This window comes from Vespa mandarinia, chromosome 9 (genome assembly GCF_050613455.1).
Source record: "Vespa mandarinia isolate Hongniang chromosome 9, ASM5061345v1, whole genome shotgun sequence".
Taxonomy (NCBI): Eukaryota; Metazoa; Arthropoda; class Insecta; order Hymenoptera; family Vespidae; genus Vespa; species Vespa mandarinia.
The window spans coordinates 2,807,501-2,817,500 of NC_140818.1; positions in this window are offsets into that span (position 1 = coordinate 2,807,501).

Below are 10,000 nucleotides of genomic sequence, written 5' to 3' on the forward strand. Positions count from 1 at the left end.
TCTAATCTTATTATTTACTATACATATAATTTTTCCGCCATAAACGTGAACACGTAAAAAATGAAATATATGAACAACAAAGAAATCCATTTATCACGAAATAGTTCGATGATTATTGATCTCGTTAATTGTTCTATTAAAACTATTATCCTTTTGATTATTCTATTGGAAATTCAAAGGATTAATAAGCATCGCTCGCTTACCTACATAACGTAGTCTCAAAACTTTCTCTAATACTATGACGTAAGTAAATCTTTCTCTCTCCCCCCTCTCCCCCCCTCGTTCTCCCCCTCTCTCTGTCTGTTTTGTCAGTAATTGAACTTCTTGAATACACGATTAACTTGAATAACACGATTATGCAAATATAATATTCCAATACGTCCATTAATCCTCTACAAAACTATATATATATATATATATATATATATATATATATATATATAAATATATAGCTTTACGATAAACATATAAGAGTTTGCGTATATATGTGTGTATATGTGTATATATGTGTGTATATGTGTGTATATGTATGTATATGTATGTATATGTGTAAATATGTGTGTATATTTATAAACTTCTTATTTCATTCTCTTTCATCAGATAATTAATCGTCAATTTATATCTGAAAAATTAACATTTATTTATGCTAAAGCATAAATTATTTAAAAAACTGATTATTCATTAGTAATATAAAAATTGATATCAATGATATTAATATAATTTTATAATAAATAAGAATAATTTGATAAATAAATCAAATTATTATTATTATTATTATTATTATAAATTATTAAACATAAATAAATGTACATAAAATAATATAAATATTAATGAATTGTTGGATATATTCAACGTTTAGATGCCGGATTATTTTTACTATGACGTATCATTCAAGATTTGTGACCCATGGATCACTTTCACAAGGCCGTAATAGTTACAGAGCTTGTGTCACGTCCTATCAGTTTGCAAGGAAATCTTGGTCGTTTTATCTTACGGTTTTATTTATTTTTACCCTTTTTATTCTATCTTTATTTATTTTTTTTTTCTTTTTTTTTTTTTTTTTTTAATTCTCAACCTTGATCTCTACGATAAGTTTATATAGAACACAAGAGACGTTGGTTTATGATCACTATGACATAAGTCTAAATTGTCAAAAATGTTTGTTCTTATTTTAATATAATATGATACATTGTATGAAAATCTACAATGAGAGTTCATATTTTAATATATGATACATCGTATGAAAATCTACAATGAGAATTAATTTGGAATAAAATCAATTTTTTAAATCCAACAAATATCTAACTTCAAAATATTTATTTATCGAATATTTATAAAATTTATCATATTATATCGAATATATCTGATTGTATAGATAAAAAGAAAATATTTTTCCCTTTAAAATGATTTTTATTTCATATTTCTACGATTTTCCGTTCAAAAAATATAAACGTTTAAATATTTTCATTCATAACTCAATGAACAGATGATCCGAGTAAATAGTAAAAATGGTTTACTTCGTGCAACTGATGATAGTAACGTAAATACTAAGAATTTATGTAGGTCAGTGTTCATTCACTAAGTAATTATGTAGGTCAGTGGGTCAATTAAATGTCTATTATTTGCATTTCAATATCCCCGTAACTAATAATCATAAAGACGTGAAATCAAGAGCATTATAAATGATAACTTTTTCTCTATATTATTTATAATAATTTGTTATAAACAATTTGTTATAAACAATTTGTTATAAATAATTTGTTATGAATAATTTTTTTTAAATTCGACATTATGTAATACATGTATACATACGTACAGTTAAGAATTTATTGTAAACTATCTGTTATAAACAATTTGTTATAAACAATTTTTATAAATAATTACCTTTTTAATAAAAAATTAAGTAATATACGTATGTATACATACATATATGTAGTTAAGAATTTGTTATAAAAAATTTGTTGTAAACAATTTTTTTTAATCCAACACTAATTAATACATATATATAAATAATATAATATATTATTTAATAATATACATAATATTTATAAATACGTATATACATACGTCAGTTGGAAATTTATTATAAACAATTTCTTATCAACAATTTCTTATAAATAATATTTTTTAATTCGTCACTCACGTGACATATATAACGTGTTAATTAATACATGATCATGAATTACGTTTAGTTTTAAGAATTAATATATAGGTACTAACGTTAGTAATAATCGTATAAATTTCACGTTGAACAATTTCTTTCTTCTTTTTAATCGTTAAAAAAAGGAAAGTAAAAAAGAAAAAAAAAAAAGAAGAACGAAAGAATGGAAGAAAAATAATAATAATAAAAAAACAAGAAATAATAATAATTGTTAATTGAACGCTCGTATACGAAAAAAAAAAAGAAAGAAAGAAAGAAAGAAAAAGAAAAAGAATAAAATAAGAAAGAAAAAAAAAGAAAAGAAAAGAAAAGAAAAGGAAAGGAAAAAAGGAAAAAGAAAAAAAAAGCGAAAACCCCCCCAGGTCGTGAGTTTTATGGGATTAGTCGTTTGGCTTTGTGAAGGAGGGTTAGACGAAAGCGATTCGATAGGTATTCCATTGTTGCTCACGTGAATTTCTCACACGATCCTTCTTTCTTACTCTAGTCAAGCCCCTTTCCCCTCTTCACCCCCTTCCCCCCTTCATTTATCCATCCATTCCTCCGTTCGTCCATTCGTCCATCCCCCTACCTTAGAAAACATCTCTAACCGGGACAGGACGGTGTCCCATAAGGAACATCAATTTCAAGAACCATCACGTTTTCGTCAGTTTGCGAAAAGTGTGTGAAACCTCTATGGAATTTTCTATGACTTTTTACAGTATAACTCTCTTCTAATGTCATCGAGAATGAAAAATGAAATAAAAGAAAAAGAGATAGATAGATAGATAAATAGATGGATAGATAGATAGATAGTTGGATAAATAGATAGAGAAAATCCTTTTTAGAAGGAATTTATTTTTACAAGAAAAAAAAAAAAAAAAGAAAAAAAGAAAAACATAAGATGCTTTTTTCATTTAAATAGGGTGGACCAAAAATTTTTAAATCATTTTAAAAATCGATTTATTTCTCTCGACACACTTTTCTTTGAAACTAATTCTGCATTCTTTATTTTTTCTTCTCAGTATCCCCTTCCCCCACCATTCTCTTCCCACGTATTGTGAAACTATAAGCCTGAAGATTATATTATAGTTTGGAACAAAAAAAGAAGAAAAAAGAAATTGGCTCGAAAAGTGTCGAGAAAAATATTGTATTATCGATTTTGAAGATCAGCTAAGAAGTAAATATTTGGCACAACCCCCACCCACAACCTGCCCATTGTATTTCGACAGTTTTCTTTTTTTCTTTTATTTTTTCTTTATTTTCTTTTTTTTTTTTTTTTTTTTGAATGAATAAATGAATGAATGAAAAGAAAATTTGTCGATGATTTATATTCTCTAATTATTATTATTTATTTTTTCTTTCAATATTCATTTTTATTATCTCTGTAATTAAAATTTAATGGGAATGAATTTTTAAAGTGATATTTTGAATGGTTTCTCGATAAAAAAAAAAAAAATATATACAAGTGTTTTTCCTCTTCTAGTTTGCTCCTTCCTCTTTATGATGATAAATAAAAAAAAAGATCTAATTTATTATTTTATATATATATATTTTTTTTTTTCCAATTATATTTTATATTTTTATTTATATTTACTTCGGCAATAAAATTAAAGGAAAATTTTCGAATAAGTTTCTCTCTCTCTCTCTCTCTCTCTCTCTCTCTCTCTCTATTTCTCTCTATTTCTCTCTATTTCTCTTTGTCTCTCCTTTTTTCTCAAGAGAGTATATTTTACAGCAATACTTTTCTATCTATCTTACCGAGTAAACAAGTCTTGGTTTCCTTTTTTCTATCTCGAACGATGTCCCCAAGCTAAATTTACGATGATTTTAACGACAAACAAGGTATGCTAGAACAGTTTATATAGTAACATTTCAACGAGTAGTCCGTTACATAGGAGAGAGAGAGAGAGAGAGAGAGAGAGAGATTGTGTGTGAGAGAGAGTGAGAAAGAGAGAGAGAGAGAGAGAATATCGATCTACTTTCCTCTTCGTTCTAGTTTCACGTTTAAAGAGAGAGACAGAGAGAGAGAGAGAGAGAGAGAGAGAGAGAGAGAGAGAGAGAGACTTTGGGCGATGAAAGTGTTTCTAATCGAATGCAAAGTCTTTCTAAAAATATCTTTCATCCTTGTCTCTTTTTCTTTCCTTTGTTCTTTTTTCTCTTTGCTTTTCTTTCGTTTTGCATTTTTTTCTTTCTTTTTTTTTTTTTTTTTTTTTTTTTTAATCGTAATTTTACTACCAGAAATTTTATTCGCTATTCGCTAGAAAATATAATGAAGAACTTGTCACGTTCAGCGCGAGGGTGTTTTTTTTTCTTTTCTTGCTGTCAAGTAAAATATATCTAATCGTAGAAGTTTTGTCCATTAAAAGAGATGTTACACAAAGGACTCGTTACGTTACGTGACTTTCTTTTTTTTCCTTTCTTTGTTGTTTTTTTTGTCGAGTAAAAATAAAATTTCGTTCATTAGAAAAAATGTTAGGAATGGATTATGTTTAGTTACTTTCTTTTTTCTTTTTTTTTTTCTTTTTTTTTCCAATGGAAATAATACTAAAAATGGAGGACTCGTCGTTACACACGTTCGATCATTCTTCCCACTTTTTTTTTTTTCTTTTTTTTTTTTTTAGTTAGAAACAATCGTAAAGATTTTGTTTATCCAAGTGAAACATTAGAAGGGATACATGACGTTCAATTATTATTATTTCTTTTTTTTTTTTTTTTCATTAACAGAAATAATTCAGTAAAAATTTGATTGATTAGAAGAAACGTTAGAAGGGATCCATAGCGTACATACGTTCAACGAATTCTTTTCACTTTTTTTTTTCTTTTATTTAATTAGAGATAATCGTAAAGATTTTGTTTATTAGAATGAAAATTAAAGTACGTTTAGTTATTCTTTTTTTTTCTCCCTTTTAAAAATAAAAATAATTCCATAAAAAATTTGATTCATTAGAATATATATTTATAAGAAGGACTCGTCATACATTTTACGAGAAGCATACTCGGTTAGTAGATCACGGATAGACTTTTATTGGAATTTCAGTCTCGCTTGAGTTTCTCATCGTCGTCCTCGTTGTCCCTGCTATTTACGAGAGTACATAAAGAACTCGACCGTCGTCGCATCCCGTTGGTCAGACACCCTCATTCGACATTCTCCACTTCTAAGCTTTTCATCGTTCATTTTCAACTTTTATTTCTCGTCTCAAAACATATAGAAAACGAAAGTAAAAAAGGAGAAAGAAAGAGAATGAGAGAGAGAGAGAGAGAGAGAAAGAGAGAGAGAGAGAGAGAAAGAGAGAAGATTGAAATTTATTTTTAATGAATTTTATATGACTTGGATAAACCACATAAATTTTAAATGCGATCTAATAACATTATAAAATTCGATTTTAAACTCGGTCTAAAGTAATAAATATAAATTGTTTTGGTTTGTAATTTTTTAAGTACCTATAAAAATTAAATCATTTACTAAGATAAAACGACTGAGCGAAATTAAATAAACTTTAATCAGACGATTAGATTTTATAACGTTCTAATTCCATCACGAACTATTTAATTTTAATCATTTGATAGATAAAATGAAAAAGGCTAAAAAAACGTTCAAGTATTTTGATAGATAATATGTTTGAATTTTATTATACTTCGATAATATAACGAATCATTCAAATATTTTTTTTTGTTTTTCTTTGTATACCAAGCTAGAAAATAAATTCAACTATCTTAATATATGTGATAAACTGAAATTTGTAGTAAAATCCTAAATTCTAATCATCTGTTAAAAAAAAAAAAAAAAGAGAAAAAGAAAAAAGAATAATTACTATATTATAATAAATGATAAATTTATATTTAAAAACATACCAATAACAATCTTATCAATTTTGAATTTCTTACCTATCACTAAAAACAAACAAAAAAAATCAAACAAGAAATGACAAAAATATTTTACTATCCGATAATATTACATCTTTTAAAATAATATTCAGAAATTAAAAAAAAAAATCACTCAATTTTCTAATTATTCATTTCTAATTACAATAATAATCTGTAACAAATCTTAAATTATCTGTCGCACGACCAAAAAAAAATAAATAAATAAAGAAAAATTATCGGAATGCAAAAGAAAGAAAAAATAAAGAAGAAATGAAAAATTCTACGAAAACACGTATACACGTATAACTTTTGATCTCAAAATATTCGTGCAAGGTCTTAAACGATAAGAATGTTAGATCCGATAAAAAAAAAAAATCTCTAAATATTCCGTTTATTTACATAATTGATGTTAAATAAGACCACAATTAGGGACCTGTGTGTCTCTATTATGGGGAAGTTTAAAGGGGTTGCTTGTGAGTAAAGTGAACGCGCGTTTTCAGTTCCTCAAAAGAAGAAGGGTGATAAGAGAGCAAGAGAAAGAGAGCAAGAGAAAGAGAGAAAGAGAAAGAGAAAGAGAGAAAAAGAGAGAGAAAGCGTGCGAGCGAGCGAGCGAGCGAGCGAAAGAGAGAGAGAGAGAGAGAGAGAGAGAGAGAGAGAGAGAGAGAGAACGAAAGAAAAATAGAAAAGAGAGGGAAAAGAGGAAATGATTTTCCTGAGGTAATTTCGCGTGACCCTTTCTTATTCAGATTCTGTATTAACACTTTTGATAATCGCGATGAATATAACGCGTCAATGTTAAATACAATAACTAATCAGAGATAGAGATATAATGGGTAAAAGAGAGAGATAGAGAGAGAGAGAGAGAGAGAAAACAAATTTATTTATAAACACTCCCATAGTTCACTTGAACATTTAGTTACCCATTCGTAATTGCATCCAAATGATAGGTCACGCGAAACTCGTAAAATTTTGAATAACCAAAAGTTAAAACTAGAGTAGGTAGCTAGATACTGTTAAATTGTACTACTGAGAGTGCTAGTACAATAGCCAAAACAAATCCATTCAGTACTACCGCCAAAGTTAGTTATTACGTATATATGCATGTATATATGTATGTATGTATATATATATATATATATATATATATATATATATATTATATAACTATATAAGACGAAAATAACTTCCTGATGTGTGTGTGTGTATGTGTGTGGACATATATACTAACTCGTATTAATGAATATATACATACACATGAACGTGTGTGTATAATAAGATCGTATATGGACATGAATGTGAATATATAAGTATTGTATTTATAGATATATATAATTAAATATGCAACTATGTGTATATATATATATATATTTTATTTTCAATACAATGAAAGAGACACATAAAGAAAGAGAGAGAGAGAGAGAGAGAGAAAGAGAGAGAGAGAGAGAAAGAGAGATTAGTTCAAATCGAGAGTAAGTCAATGAATAAATACTCCTATAATTATTCAATCTCTAATAATCTCTCTAAGTCTCTCTTCTAATCCTATCAAAAATGTTAAATCATTTAATTCAATCATGACTATACGTACATATATTATCTATTATTAATCCAAACGATCCAACTAAGTAATAGAATCGTACGGTATGCCGAATAAATAATAGATCTACGTGGTTTAACAAAAAAAAAAAAAATAAAAAAATAATAAAAAAAAAAAGAAATAACGAAAAGTCAATGAGAGGGGGAGGGAAGAAGAAGAAGAAGATAAAGAAAAAGAAGGAAATAGCTCCAATCGGGATTTAAAAACGAAGTAGGAACATTGAATGCAGCGAGGGAGGTTAGACATGGCACGAAGAAAAGCTAGAAAGAGGATTGAATTTTAGCCTCAAAGGGGATCGCGAGGAAAGGTGGTGAGCGCGGGGTGGGAAGATGAAGAGGAAGGGGAGGAGTAGAAGGAGGGTGGAGTTTCGAGGTCGAGGGCTGTCGACCGACCTCGGCCGATCAATATAGCTACAGGTGTCCAAAAGTACCGGCTGCTATGCTGGGGTTTTAGTCGACAAAAAAAAAGAAACTAAAAATATATAACAAAAAAAAAAAAGAAAAAGAAAAAGAAACAGAAAATAAATAAAGAAAAACGAATAAATAAGTAAAAAATAAATAAAGGGAAAAGTAACGATACTCTCAACAAATCCTCGACTTTCAAGATATATTTTGGAATTTTCGCCTATTCCAATCTTTTTTATTATTTTCTTTTTTTATTTACTTGTTTTGATTTATCCATGATTTAACGAACATGGCTTATAGCTCAAAAATAGAAAAGAAAAACAAAATTCAAAAAAAAAAAAAAATTAACAAACAATTTACTTATAGTAAAATTTAATATACCAATAAAAATTGTTTGTGTGTATATATTTTTTTGTTTTTCGCTCTTTTATTGGTTTTTTATTCTTCTTCTTTTTTTTTTCTTTTTTTTTTTTTTTTAATTCTTTATCAACGAATATTCATCATTCGAAAGGTAGTTGGTATTTCGATTCACTTTTTTCTATCTCTCCCTCTCTCTCTCTCTCTCTCTCTCTCTCTCTCTGTCTGTCTATATATATATATATTATTTACAGTTCGATGAACAAACTTTAATTTCCGTCCTGCCCGAGCCCCTCAAAAAAATAAAATCAAGGATTTCATTGAAAAAAACTTTTTCTTTGATGTATTTTACTTCATTTAAATTTTGTCCCCTCGACTTTCAGCTTAAATTCTGCTGACCTTGCATAAAAGAGAATGTTTTAAAATATCATACTTTTAATACTTTGCATTTTTCTTTTCTTTTCTTTTTTCTTTTCTCTTCTTTTTTTTTCATATATTTTAACCTTCCCTTTTTGTTATTTTTCTTTTCTCGGTTACGTCTCTCTCTCTCTTTCTCTCTCTCTCTCTCTCTCATTCTCTCTCTTTCTCTATCTATCTATCTCTCTACCTTTCTCTTTCTCTCTTTCTCTCGTTTCCTTTGAGCTTTGCACTTCGGCAACACGACATGTTCGTTCGAGCATGGTAAACGTGAAAAACTTTATCTATATGTGTATGTATGTGCGTGTGTACACATATATATATATATATATATCTTCTCTTATCACGAAAGCGGCTTTTGAGTCGTGAACACGCTCGCTTGAAATGATTTATCAGAATCAACGCTTTTCGTCCAATCCACCTCTCTTTCTCTCTCTCTCTCTCTCTCTCTCTCTCTCTCTCTCTCTCCCTCTCTCTCTCTCTCTTTCTCTCTTCTACCTCCTCTTTATCTATCTATCTCTTTCTTCCTCATATGGCTTATGAGAAAAATGAAAGATTTTATCCTTCTAATAAATTTCTTTTTTTTTCTTTCTTTCTTTCTTTCTTTCTTTCTTTCTTCCTTCGTTCAATACGTCGCTCGAAATTTGCAGAACATTGGTCAGGGAAAAAAAAAGAAAAGGTAAAAGGAAAAAATATATTATAACTGTAAAAAGGGTGGTTAATTACATTTGCAAATGCTTTTAAAGGGTTGTCAATAAACGTTATATTATCTCACAAAAACTTCACAAAAAGTTCTTACATCATCAATCCCTCCCTCTTCCTCTCTCTTCCTCTTTCTCTCTCCCTCTCTTTCTCTCTCTCTCTCTTTTTCTCTCTCTCTCTCTCTCTCTTTCTCTCTTTCTCTTTTACGTCATCTTATCTCGACGAATTTAGTCAAACTTTTAAGTAGAAATATATAATAATAAAGTAAATTTCCCCCTTCGTTCGAATATTTCGTAATTTAATGGCTGGCGAACGTTGTCGAGTCTACTCAGCAAATGAGAAAAGCGATTTTAATTTTACCAATACTTCGAACTTTCATCGGTAAGCACGTAAAATCGTTTTATAATTCGAATAAGCGCACGTTGCAAATTTTCCCTCGTAAAATATTACGAAATTAGTACGATACTCTCGCGTTCGACGTTACGTGGAGAATTCAGAATGGATCTATGTACATTGTACATG